Source organism: Emys orbicularis, chromosome 1 (genome assembly GCF_028017835.1).
Source record: "Emys orbicularis isolate rEmyOrb1 chromosome 1, rEmyOrb1.hap1, whole genome shotgun sequence".
In the NCBI taxonomy this organism is placed as follows: Eukaryota; Metazoa; Chordata; order Testudines; family Emydidae; genus Emys; species Emys orbicularis.
The window spans coordinates 152,026,342-152,039,836 of NC_088683.1; positions in this window are offsets into that span (position 1 = coordinate 152,026,342).

Sequence of the window (13,495 nt, forward strand, 5' to 3'; positions counted from 1 at the left end):
TCTCAGTGCAGTCCAGACCTTAATACTCTTGCCCAGTTACGTAACAGTCATAGCTCACCCAGAGAAATGGTCTCCAAGTGGCCTTTGCTGGGGGTTATTACATTATGCAAACTCAGCCCCAACAATACACACATCCATGAATGCACCACATTTGCAACAAGCTTATTATACAGAGATGCTGACAAGTCCTGTTCACGCTGTACATCTGCAGGGGTGCCCAATATACACAAGCATATGCACTTTAACTTGACTTTGCAAGCCACAAACAAAATCTGGCCCATTTAACTTTGAATCTTTCCTCAGAACTAGACCCCTTTGATCCCTGAAGTGTTTTCGGTGGCTCTTCTCTGAGCTCTCCCAGCTTGTCACTGTCTTTCTGGGATTGAGGGGTCAATGGCTGAGTACATGATTCCAGGTGGGGTTTCCCCAGAGCCACACAGAGAGAGACTATCCCATCTCTGCTCTTGGACATGCGCCCCCTCACAGACTCTATCCCTAGGGTGGATAGTTCCCAGAGAGAAAAGTAGATCTAGTGGATAAGGCATTAAGGTCAAGGAGTCAAAGCCTCCATTGCATCTGAGATGACTAACTGACAGCTTTGGAATGGGCTGGGGTTTAATGGGTTAGCACAGGGAGATTGGGAATCAGGATTCCTACAGCTCTGGGTGGGAAGTGGGTCCTAGAGCGTTGTAGCAAGGGAAGTCAGGATACTCTAGATTCTATTCCTTGCTCTAACAAGGGAGTTTGGGTCTAGTGGGTTAAAGCAAAGGAACTGGGAGTGAGGATTCCTGGATCCCATTCGCAGCCATGCCTTTGACTTGCTCTTTTACCTTGGGAACTTCTCTTTCCTGTATCTCAATTTCCCCATCTATAAAATGGGGATAATTGATACTGACCTACTTCTCGGGGGAGTATGAGATCTATTTAATTAATAGTTTCAGATTGCTTGGAGATCCTCAGATGAAAGGCACTTGCGACTTTAATTTCATTCATATTTTATCTGCCCCTCATGCTGCAGGTCATCTAGGGCCCATATAACAATAATTTCCATACAAATTAACTTAGCTCTAGTCTTTACTAGAAAAATGTACTGATTTAACTAAAACTGATTTAAAACTGATCTACTTAAACCAGTGCAAACCCCTTATGTAGACTGTAGTGGGGCGGCTGTCCCACTCCTGGAGAATTTAGGCTGCAGCAGGCCAGTGAGCCTGCGCAAATAGGCAGCCAATCGGAGAAGAGCTTATTGGGAGCCAATCAGGGCCCAGATTGGAGACAGCCAATCAGGGCCAGGCTCAGCCCTATAAAAAGGCTGCTCAGGGAGAGAGCAGTCAGTCTGTCCCAGACCTTCAGAGAGGAAGGTCTGCCTGCTGAGCAGGAGACCAGCACCCAGGACAGTGCAGCGCTGGGCAGGCTCAGGGAAGCAGAGTGGAGCTTCAGCCTGGTACCTGCCAGACTGCCAGACCTGAATAGAAGGGCCTAGAGGGTGCAATGGGGTCAGAAGGGAAGTGACCCAGGGAAGGCTGAAGGCAAAGGGAGAGAAGGAGGGCCGAGAGGCTGCCGTTAGAGGGTCCCTGGATCGGGACCCAGAGTAGCGGGCGGGCCTGGGTCCCCCCCTTTCCCCCTTGTGCTGCACTGGGCTGTGGAGCAGGGGCTGAGTCAGGCTGCAACCTGCCCCCTGACGTAAGAGGGGCTAGACTTGGGGGTTGTGGCAGGCCGCTGAGGCTAGTGCAAAGACTTCTGTTAACCCCCCTGGAAGGGGGTGTGGATGGACTGAGGGGCACTGCCGGAGGGCAGTGGTCCTGAAGAGGACGCTGCGAGCTGGAGAGCAGCGTGGGCTCAGACGCCAACCAAGGGCGAGATAACGGGCGGGACACCACCAGAAGAGGGCGCTCCACTGGACTGAGCTAATTCCCGAGACGACCAGTAGGAGGCGCCGGGTGGTGAGTCCCAACCCTGTTACATAGACCCACTTGAATCAGTTTCAATATTGCTTATATTGCTTTAGCTTAATTTGGTCATTGGTGTCTAAATCAATCCAGTTAAACTGATGAGATTTATAGTATAGTAAGGCCTTAGAATCAACATTTCTCAAGTGAATTTCCTCATAATGCACATACTAAAAAGCAAGGAAAATCTAAGCTAAAGACAACATTCACATGCAGTTTCCAAGCACTAGCCCAGTGCCATCATAAGACATAAATGACACCAACACGCCGATAAACTCTCTAACACACACTTTAAATTCAACAATACTATCATCCTCAAGTCACACATCAAACTGTAATGCACAATTTTAACTCCAACCTTCTAACACTACGTTATTTAACAGCTTAATAATGACAACTAGTCTTATCTCCACATACCACACTCATGTCAGAGAAAGAATACAAAGCTGAATACACTCCAAATTTCTTTCTTATCAGAAATGTTTCCTGGAATAGCTACAAAATGTAGATCAAATGTACAACACACAATTTCAAACAGACACAAATATTATGCACATTTTAAAGTGAGAGTAATTACCCACTAGAACAGATTACTGAAGGCTGTCATAAAATCTCCATCACCTGGAATCACTACATCTTTCTAAAATATATAATGTAATTTAATCACAAATTATTGGGCTCAATACAGGAATTACTGTGTGAAATTCTATGGCCTGTTATATAAGGGGTCAGACTGGATGATCACAGTGGTGCTTTCTGACCTTTACATTTATGAAATAAAAACATGGTCAGCCTTTCATATCTACATTCATAATGACATGGAGAATGGCAGGGACCCCTACTCAAGACAGTTAAGTCCCAGGCAGACTGCGAAGAGCTACAAAAGGATCTCTCAAAACTGAGTGACTGGGCAACAAAATGGATTCAATTTATCAAATGGAAATTCAAAGTTGATAAATGCAAAGTAATGCACATTAGAAAACATAATCCCAATTATACATACAAAATGATGGGATCTAAATTAGCTGTTACCACTCAAGAAAGAGATCTTGGAGTCATTGTGGATAGCTCTTTGACAACATCCGCTCAATGTGCAGCAGCAGGCAAAAAAATAACAGAAAAAAGTTACTCACCTTCTCGTAACTGTTGTTCTTTGAAATGTGTTGCTCATATCCATTCCAATTAGGTGTGTGCGTGCTGCATGCACAGTCAGCGGAAAGTTTATTCCCTAGCAGCACCCGTGGGTTGGCTGTGGAGCCCCCTGGAGTGGCGCCTTCATGGCGCTCAATATATGACCCTGCCGACCTGGCGCCTCCTCAGTTCCTTCTTGCCAGTTACTCCAACAGAGGGGAAGGCAGATAGGTTTGGAATGGATATGAGCAACACATCTCGAAGAACAACAGTTATGAGAAGGTAACTGTTTTTTCTTCTTTGAGTGATTGCTCATATCAATTCCAATTCCAAGCCTAGTTATGGAATCACTGATTGGAGCACCGTTCTGCCGAAAGCCGCATCATCTCTGGCACGCTGGACGATGGCGTAATGAGAGGTGAATGTATGTACTGAGGACCAAGTTGCTGCCCTGCAGATTTCTTGTATTGGGACCTGGGCCAGGAATGCCGCTGATGAGGCCTGAGCCCTTGTGGAGTGTGTCGTAAGAGCCGGGGCTGGTATTTTGGCCAGCTCATAGCATGTGTGGATGCATGACGTGATCCAGGAAGATATTCTTTGAGCTAAGACCAGGAGCCCTTTCATCCGGTCTGCCACCGCTATGAACAACTGGTTCAACTCCCTGAATGACTTAGTGAGCTTGATGTAAAAAGTTAGTGCTCGCCAAACATTCAGGGAGTGCAGCCTCTGCTCACGGCTACTGGCATGAGGCTTAGGATAAAAAACAGGCAGGAAAATGTCCTGACTAGTGTGGAAGCGTGACACAACCTTAGGAAGAAAGGCCGGGTGAGGTCTGAGTTGCACCTTATCCCTGTGGAAAGCTGTATGAGGTGGGTCTGAGGTAAGGGCCTTTAACTCAGACACCCTCCTTGCTGAAGTAATGGCAACGAGAAAGGCTACCTTCCACGACAGATAGAGAAGGAAGCAAGTCGCCAGTGGTTCAAATGGGGGCCCCATTAGCCTGGAGAGGACCAAGTTAAGGTCCCACACAGGGACAGGCTATCTGATCTGGGGATGTAGCCATTCCAGACCATTGAGGAACCGACCAACCGTAGGAAGGCCGAGATAGCAGTGAGGTGTACCTTTATGGAGGACACTGCCAGGCCTTGCTGTTTCAGGCACAGAAGGTACTCTAAGATGAGAGGTACAGGTGCCTGGAGAGGGGGTGTACGACGCTGGTCACACCAACAAGTACATCTTTTCCACTTTGCCAGATATGTGGCTCTAGTGGAGGGCTTTCTGCTGCCGAGTAGGACCTCCCTTAGAAGCTCCACGGGGTTCAGCCATGAAGCTTCCAAGCTGTGAGGTGGAGGGACTGCAGGTCGGGGTGATGAAGGTGACTGTGGTCTTGAGTAATCAGGTCGGGGAGGAGAGGCAACGTGACAGGGGTGTCCACTGACAGTTCCAGGAGTATGGTGTACCAGTGTTGTCGAGGTCACGCTGGTGCTACCAGAATTATCTCTGCTTCGTCCTTGTGGACCTGGAGTAGGGAATGGAGGAAAGCCATAGAGCAGGCGGCCTCCCAAGAGTAGCAGGAATGCGTCCATGATTGAGCCTGGGCTGTGTCTCTGGAAGGAGCAGAACATTGGGAACTTTCTGTTGCTCCGGGGGGCGAACAGATCAACCTGGGGAAACCACTCGTGATTAAGGAAGGACCTGCTGAGGTGGTCCGCCAGTGTGTTCTGAACTCCTGGTATATAGGATTCTTCCAGGTGAATGGAGTGGGCTATGCAGAACTCCCACAGCTGGAGGGCTTCCCGACATAGGGGAGAGAACCAGGCTCCCCTCTGCTTGTTGATGTAAAACATGGCAGTGGTGTTGTCCGTCAGAACTGCTACGCACTGACCTTGTAGTCGGGCCTGAAAGATCTGGCATGCTAGTCGCACTGCCCTCAGCTCCTTGATGTTGATGTGGAGGGAGAGCTTGTCCTGCGACCAAAGGCCCTGTGTTTGGAGGTCTCCCAAGTGCACTCCCCATCCCAGAGCTGAAGCGTCCGTTACTAGGGACAAGGAGGGCTGAGGGCTGTTGAAGGCAGTACCAGATTTACCATAGCGCCAATGGCTCCATAGTGCCGGACCCAAGCTCAGAAGGGTCGCATAACACTCATTTCCTCCCTTCTAGCAGCGCTGCAGAAGTGGAGGCCAAGAGAGCAAGGAGCCTCAGAGCAACAGGGATCCAACATGGGAGCTGAGAACCCAAGGGGCCCTGGGAGCTGTAGTTCCTTGGCCATCTCCCTGCCTATAGAGCTGGCCCTGGAACAGGGAAGGAACTACATTTCCCAGCATTCCCTTGGCAGCTATCAACAGGAAAGGGAGTGGGAGGGAGTGAGGAAGCTGAGACCCCATGAGCTGCAGCTTGCTGTGAATGGAGAGCTGGCTGCTAGAAGTGGGTGGCACAGTGAATGGGGAACAAGTATGCCCAAGGAGTAGAAGGCTTTGGCCCAGATATCACCCTCAGAAGACTTCTCCAGACTGGATTAGGGATGCTGGTGTGACCTTGCCCTGCAGCCCCCAAAGAAGGAATTGGGTGGACTAAATGGACAGTGCACCTCTCTATCTGAAGCCTAGCAGGGGAGATATGTGGATCCCACCAGAAGTTAAAATAAGTAAGGGAGGGGAGGCTCTACTAGAGGACCTGGGCAGCTTTAGATACAGTACCAGGCATGCAGGAGGATTTCCACTTCTGAGCCATGGAAGCAGAAATTGGCTTTTCCTTTCCAGATTTATCTAATATTCAGAAAGGGAATTTAGCACCTGCCTTCCAGATCTGAACACACTCAAAATTCAGGAGTGCTCAAGCTCAATTTAGGCTGCTGTTACTTAGAATCATAGACTCATAGAATCATAGAATATTAGGGTTGGAAGAGACCTCAGGAGGTCATCTAGTCTAATCCCCTGCTCAACTAAATCATAATTTCTCCCAAATCAAATATGCTGATCCACCTTAACTTGCTGTAGAAAAAGTAGGATAAAATTGAGCAACAAATGCTGGCATCTCCCCAGCGCTAACTAGGACTGGAATTGCTATTTTCAACAGCCATTACCTTTTTTTGTTTTGTTTTGTTTGTTTAAAAGGAAGACAGTAATATTGCATTGGCAAATTCCCCATAGAAACGAAGAGTGGAACAAAAGAATAACAAAGGCACCTCAACTTTTCCTCATTTATGTAGGACAGTCTTATAATATGGATCCAGATATCCTCCAATCACACAAGCTGAAAATGGTTCCACTTTACAGCAGTTCTGTAACCATGTGGGAACCAGTCCTGTCTGTGTTCTGTGCACATCCAAAATTCCTACTGAATTCAGAAGTGCCTTGCTTTTGTGACCATACTACCTGATATTTTCAGCCCTTGTAAGCGAAGCAGGTTTACATTTAGTAATTGGGTGGGAAGCCTCTCAGAAAAAGTTAGGTGCTGTAGGAGGTGTTGCTTATTCACTAGGTAATGTGAGACCTTCCTGTTACAATAGTAAACCAGTGCAGCATAGAATGCACTTTGCTCCTAGAGTCTAGAATGGGGTCCTTTGCTTCTATACACAGCCCATTAAAGATAATGAAAAGACTCCCACTCACTTCAGCAGGCTTTGGACAGAACTGGTTATACATGGGGTAACTCCACTGTCTTCATAGGGTCCTGGTCCCATAGCAGAGGGGGGCCATGTGAGCTTGTTGCAGAGCTGCTGCTCAGGGATGGGAACCGCCTGGCACCCCAGCTTCCAAAATCATTCAGGCTGCACTTTCTGCACACCTATGTGCTAGCTGAGGGGTGCGTGGGAAATGGTGGCCTCTGCTGCAGGTGATGGGCATCTCAGGTACTTAAAGCCATGGCCTAGAGGAGGGAAGCGCTTAACTGCAGAGTCTGCAGCTGCCTAGGGCCAGTGCAGAGGATTTAGAGTCCCTAGTGCCGCCGTTGCAAGGTTCAAGCATGCTCGGCCTTGGAATTGCCACCCCTCTCTTGACTAGTAGCTGCAGCTATCTAAGGCTGGCTTCTGGCAATTGGCCCCTTGTCTATAGCCAGAGAAGCTGCAGGTGGCTCTATGACTACTGGGGGCCATTAAGCTAGAGCTGATAAAGAAACTGGAATTAACCTCAAGGAACAGAGGTCATCAGTAGGAAAGGAATGTCAAAGGATGCATGGAAAGAGGAAGCAGGTCAGGCTTGCAGCAGGAGAATAGCCCCAGCTGGTTGGGGAGCAAGTCCAAAATAGAAACAAGCATGTAGTGGTGATCAGGTAGTAGACTAGCATGTAGATGGGAGCAGAGGGAGAAAGGCTGGTGTCTTCAGATTCCCAAGGGCTAAGTCCTCACTTTGGGGAAATGGTGTTTGCAAGTGGCTTGCTCAAATGGCAGGATGGGTTGCTGAAGGAGGGATTTGTCAGAATTGATCAGGTATCTGCTGGCTTTGGAACTTTGAGCTGAGACTAGGACCACATACTGTGACTGGTGAAATAGGGTTGTACTGGAGACATGGCTATAGAAGGTCTGAATGAGGAAGGAGATAAAACTGTGGGAAGTTTCCCTGATCACTGTTAAAGTTCTACTCACTGTGGACACTGGTAAACCCACATGGGTGTACAGCTCAATGAGAAACTGGGGGCTGAGGGAGCTGTGTATGGCAATGCATATAGTCACGTAGAGGTGTGTGATCAAAATGAAAAATGTCTCTGAGATTCAGTACCGGGTATACTATGGCACTACCACACCAAGCCCATACTCGGAGTCCACAATGACTACTTAGGGGCCCACAAATATGTTTGGCACCTGGGTCCACAAAAGGTTAATCCAGCCCTGATTGAAGGGGACTCCTTTGCACACTGTCCGAGGGTCGAGCCACCATTGAAGGGAATCAAGCACCTGCCCTGGCACTGTGACCACTGAATTCAGGCTGTCATGTCACGGGTGATAGGCCGAAGTGAGCCATGACTGTAGAGGCCTGAGCTTCAGTCTGGCATGCCAGATCATGTAAGTGCAGGCTGCCATGTGGCCAAGGAGACTCAGGCATTCCCTTACTGTAGTGGTCGGGTATTGCCTGAGCCCTTGAATGATGTCCATCATGGCTTGGAATCGGGACTCTGGCAAAAGTGCCCTTGCCGGAACCGAGTCCAACACCGCCCCGATGAATTCTATTCTTTGAGTCGTTGCCAAAGTTGACTTCCTCAAGTTGAGGAGGAGACCCAGTCGAGGAGACCCAGTCTCTCGAATGTGGATCTGACCAATCAGATTTCAGATTCCATCTGCCTCCCGGTGTGGCCCCTGAGCAGCCAGTCATTGAGGTAGGGGTATACCTGCAACTGCCTCCAATGGAGGAAAGCGGCCACGACCGACATGCACTTGGTGAATACTCGGGGGGCTGTTGAGAGGCCGAATGGTAGGACTGTGAATTGATAATGCTTGTGGTCAACCACGAAGCATAGGAATCACCTGTGTGCAGGCCGAATAGCTATATGGCAGTATGCGTCTTTCATGTCGAGGGCGGTGTACAAGTCTCCCGGATCCAGGGAGGGAATAATGGTGCCCAGGGAGACCATGCGGAACTCCAACTTTACCATGAACTTGTTGAGACCTCACAGCTCTAGAATGGGTCTGAGATCCCCCCTTGGCCTTGGGGATTAGGAAGTATCGGGAATAGAATCCCTTGCCTCTGATCTCCTGAGGAACCTCTCCCATGGCAAGGAGTGCCTGCACCTCCTGGATAAGGAGTTGCTCATGAGAAGGGTCCCTGAAGAGAGACCCTAAAGAGGGACGGGGAAGGGGGGTGGGAGGGAGCAGAATTGGAGAGAATATCCCACTTCTACCTTGCGAAGAACCCAGCAGTCCGAAGTTATTTGGGACCAAGCACAGTAGAAGTGGGACAGACAATTCAAGAAAGACGGGGAAGGATCCGGAAGTGAGGCTGGTGCGCCATCCTCACGCCACCTTCAAAAGGCCTGGTTTGAACCCAATGATGTTTTAGTCCCTGGCCCTGCCCGGGCGGGAGGTGGGAAGGTTTTCGTCTGCCATTCCTGCCCCTTCTCCTATAAAAGTCCTGCCTCGGCCGAGAAGGATAGGAGTGCTGCTGCTGAGGCTTTAAATGTTTATATTGGGTTGCTGGGGTGTGCATACCCAAGGATTTCATGGTAGCCCTGAAGTCCTTTAGGCTATGCAGCCTAGAGTCAGTCTGCTCTGCAAACAGACCTGCCCCATCAAAAGGCAGGTCCTGCATGGTCTGTTGAACCTGGGGCGGGAGTCCCAAAGCCTGCAGCCATGAGCTACGCCTCATGGTGATACCAGAGAACAAGGTGAGCACCGCTGAGTCCACAGCGTCCAGTGAGGTCTGTAAAGAGGTCCATGCCACCGCCTTGCCGTCCTCCACTATCGCTCTAAACTCCTCCCTGGACTCCGCTGGCACCAGCTCCTTAAACTTGAGCATCAAGTTCCAGGAGCTGAAGCTATATCTACTCAGAATTGCCTGCTGGCTTGGCAATCCTGAGTTGCAACACCCCCGCCCTCCCATAGCATACACTTTGCTCCCCAATAAATCTAGGCGCTTGGCATCCTTGGACTTAGGTGCTGGGGCTTGTTGTCACTGCCTCTCCTTCTCATTTACTGCAGCCATCACCAATGAGTAAGGCTGCGGGTGTGTGAAGAAGTATTCGTACCCCTTAGATGGGATGAAATACTTCCTCTCCACACCCTTCCCGGTGGGAGGGATGGAGGCCGGGGTCTGCCAAATGGTCTTAGCATTGTTCTGTATAGCCACCCTCGGATGGTCCTCCAACTCCACCACCTCCTCGGCCTGCAAGCCCATATTTCGTGCCACCCTGCAAAGGAGGTCCTGGTGGGCGCAGCTGTTTATGGGGGGCGGTCCACAGACAGAGGTGCCTGCAACCGTCTCATCCGGGGAGGATGACGAGGAGGCTAATGGGGGAACAGGGTCCTCCTGACCCTTTTGGTCTCCAGGGGCCTCCTGTCCTGCTTCTCTGTCGGGGCCAACCACACCTGGATCAGGCTCAGGAACTGGGGTTGGTTCCAGGGGAGGTCGAGCGACGGGTACCTCCTCGGCACCCCTAGGGGTGGGGTGACTGGCTGATGCCTCCGGCACCTGCAGTTCAGAGGTCGCCGAATGGGAACCTTTGGATTGGGTGCTCTGGGCTTGGTGGTACGCCCACAGGGTCCAAAATGGCCACTGCGCTGGTCCCTGCCACTGCAAAGGCCATGGCCCTGCCCCCCACCTCAGGCCTTCCATGGCTCAACCGGTGCCGACCCTGCTCTGAGAATCTAGACCCTGTCTCTGAGTCCGAAGACAGGGACCGGGACCGCGATGGCCAGGGCGGTGCCGAGCGGAGCTGGACTAGTGAGTGGCGCTGCGATGCTGGGGAGCGGTGTCGCGATGCTGGGGAGTGGTGCCGAAATCAGGATCTGTGTGGGGACACTGACCAGTGCCGGGATGACCGGTGCTGGGAGCGGGACCTGCTGCGAGATGGGATCGGCGTGAGGATCAGCGTCACGATCTGGAGTGGTGCTGCGAGTCTGACCAGTGCCGCAATTGTGAGCGGTGCCAGGACTCCAAGCTGTGCCATGATTCCACCAGTGGTGCTGAGGGATGGAGCATCGCCAGTTTGCCTCAAGACGGTGCCACATGTTGCGGTACAGGAGACTTGGCTCAAAGGACCGGGGACATTGGTGCTGTCATGGCAATGAGGTCCCTCGCAGCCTCAAAGGTGTCCGGGGTGGATGGCAATTCCACCTCCTCAATGACCTGGCTCGGGGAGTCCAACGGCACCAAACTCGACGGTCACCCTTGCGGGGCCGAAGTCAACGGTGCTGGCTCCAAAGACTTCGGCCCTGGGTGCTCCTGTCTGGGATGCGCCCCATTGGTCGGCTCCAAAGGGGTGGGTCTCTGAGTCAGAGATCCACACCTCCCCTGCTTCTGGTGCCGCTTCTATGTCAGGGAATGGGACTGGTGCCAGATCGATCCTGCCGATTTCAGTGCCAGGGAGCAGTGGTGCCACAGGTCTCTCCCAGAGTCCTTCCGTGGTGCCACTTCCACCACTGCCGCTGGGGCACTGCGCACCGATGAGCTCGGTGCCAGGTCTTGCCGCGCCAATGTAGGTTGCAGTCTGAGTGCCGCCTCCAGAAGGAGCTGATTGAGGCAAAAGTCTTGCTCCTTTTTTGTTCTGGGGCGAAACCCTTTACAAATCCTGCACTTGTCCACTTGGTGTGCTTCCCCCAGACACTTTAAGCAAGCGTCGTGGGGGTCGCCCATTGGCGTGGGCTTGTTGCAGGACTTGCAGGGCTTGAACCCCTGGGATTTAGGCATGTAAGTCCCCCAAGGAGAACACAGTCGGGGTGGAGGGTAAACCCGCCAACCCAACAGCTAACTAACTACAATAACTAAGAACTAAACAACTACACAATACAAACAGTCCGAATAGAAGCTAGGGAAATGTGGAGAGCTTGCAAAGCAAGACGCCACAGTTCCAACAACCGTCACTGGCGGTAAGAAGGAACTGAGGAGGCGCTGGGTCGGCAGGGTCATATATTGAGCGCCATGAAGGCGCCACTTCAGGGGGCTCCACAGCTGACCCGATGGGTGCTGCTAAGGGAAAAACTTTCCAACGACTGTGCATGCGGCGCATACACACCTAATTGGAATCTATATGAGCAATCACTCGAAGAAGAATGTTTGGAACCATTAGAAAATGGATAGATAATAAGACAGAAAATATCATATTGCCTCTATATAAATCCATGGCATGCCCACATCTTGAATAGTGCGTGCAGATGTGGTCGCCCCATCTCAAAAAAGATATATTGGAATTGGAAAATGTTCAGAAAAGGGCAACAAAAATTATTAGGGGTATGGAACGGTTGCCATATGAGCAGCGATTAATAAGACTGGGACTTTTCAGCTTGGAAAAGAGACAACTAAAGGGGGATATGATTGAAGTCTATAAAATCATGACTGCTGTGGAGAAAGTAAATAAGGAAGTGTTATTTACTCCTCATAACACAAGAAACTAGGGGGTCACCAAAAGAAATTAATAGGCAGCAGGTTTAAAACAAACAAAAGGAAGTATTTTTTTCACACAATGCACAGTCAGTCTGTGGAACTCTTTGCCAGAGGATGTTGTGAAGGCCAAGACTAAGAACAGGGTTCAAAAAAGAACTAGATAAGTTCATGGAGGATAGGTCCATCAATGGCTATTAGGCAGGATGGGTAGGGATGGTGTCCCTAGCCTCTGTTTGCCAGAAGCTGGGAATGGGCGACAGGGGATGGATCACCTGATGATTTTCTGTCCATTCCCTCTGGAGCACCTGGCATTGGCCACTGTCGGAAGACAGGATACTGGGCTAGATGGACCTTTGTTCTGACTCAGTTTGGCCGTTCTTATGTTCATATGGGTACCTTACACTTCCCATTATTAAAAATTCTTGGTGACTGTCTATCCTTCCCTACGTGGTTTTGCAGCAGGACTTGGGAGCTGACTTTTGCTGGCCTCATGAAAATCTTTCCAAATATGGTTGAGTTGTAAAACACTGAAAATTGCCATTGTTTGTCTGTGTTTCACACCGCACAGCTTGTTTCTGGCTTGCTGCCAAAACCATTCAAGATTCCATTTACACTGGGCATGCACCAGCCCAGTGTCTCACTTCAGCAGTCCACACACAGTGACCCTCCAGGCAGGATAAAGACAAAATAAATCCTGCTCCTTTCCCAAATCTACATAGCCTTTTGCTTAGGGGAAGATGCAGTCCACTGGGAACCAGGAGACCAAGAGTTCTAGTCTCACTTCTGCTAATACTAATAATTGTGTACCCTTTACTCTTATCACTGAGCAAGGTCTCACAGGTTACACAAGCTGGGGATAGACTTTGCCCCCTAATACAGCAGGCTCAAGGCTCATCTACTTAGCTACACTATTTCTCAGAAAGAGTTTGCCAAATACTGGTAGTTGGTTCAGCTGCCTGCAAAATGGGGCTATTCCTGCTCGCATAACCAGGGCTTAGATTCTTACACAGTATTTCCCAGACATGCCCCCCACTTCCCTCTCCCTCAACATGCTGTAAAAACTCCAAGGGGGTTGAAAATATTTACCAGATCTCCTCTCCGGACAGCTCCGGCTGAATTTAAGTTCCGTGTGTAACCCATTGATTTCAGTGTGTTATATGTGTAGTCAGTTTGGGGGACTTGAAAATGCAGTTCCCACAGACTGCAGCACAGAGGATGGGGAAATTGGACATGACCTGTCTAGTCTGTGCCTGAGACACAAACAACCTGTGAGTTCGACTGACAAGCAGGGCAAACAGTTTCAGCCCCATCACAAGAGTGCAGCCCACCTAGGACACTGTTTGTGTGGTGAAAGCTGGCTGCAGGGAAGCGAGGTTACACAGCAGC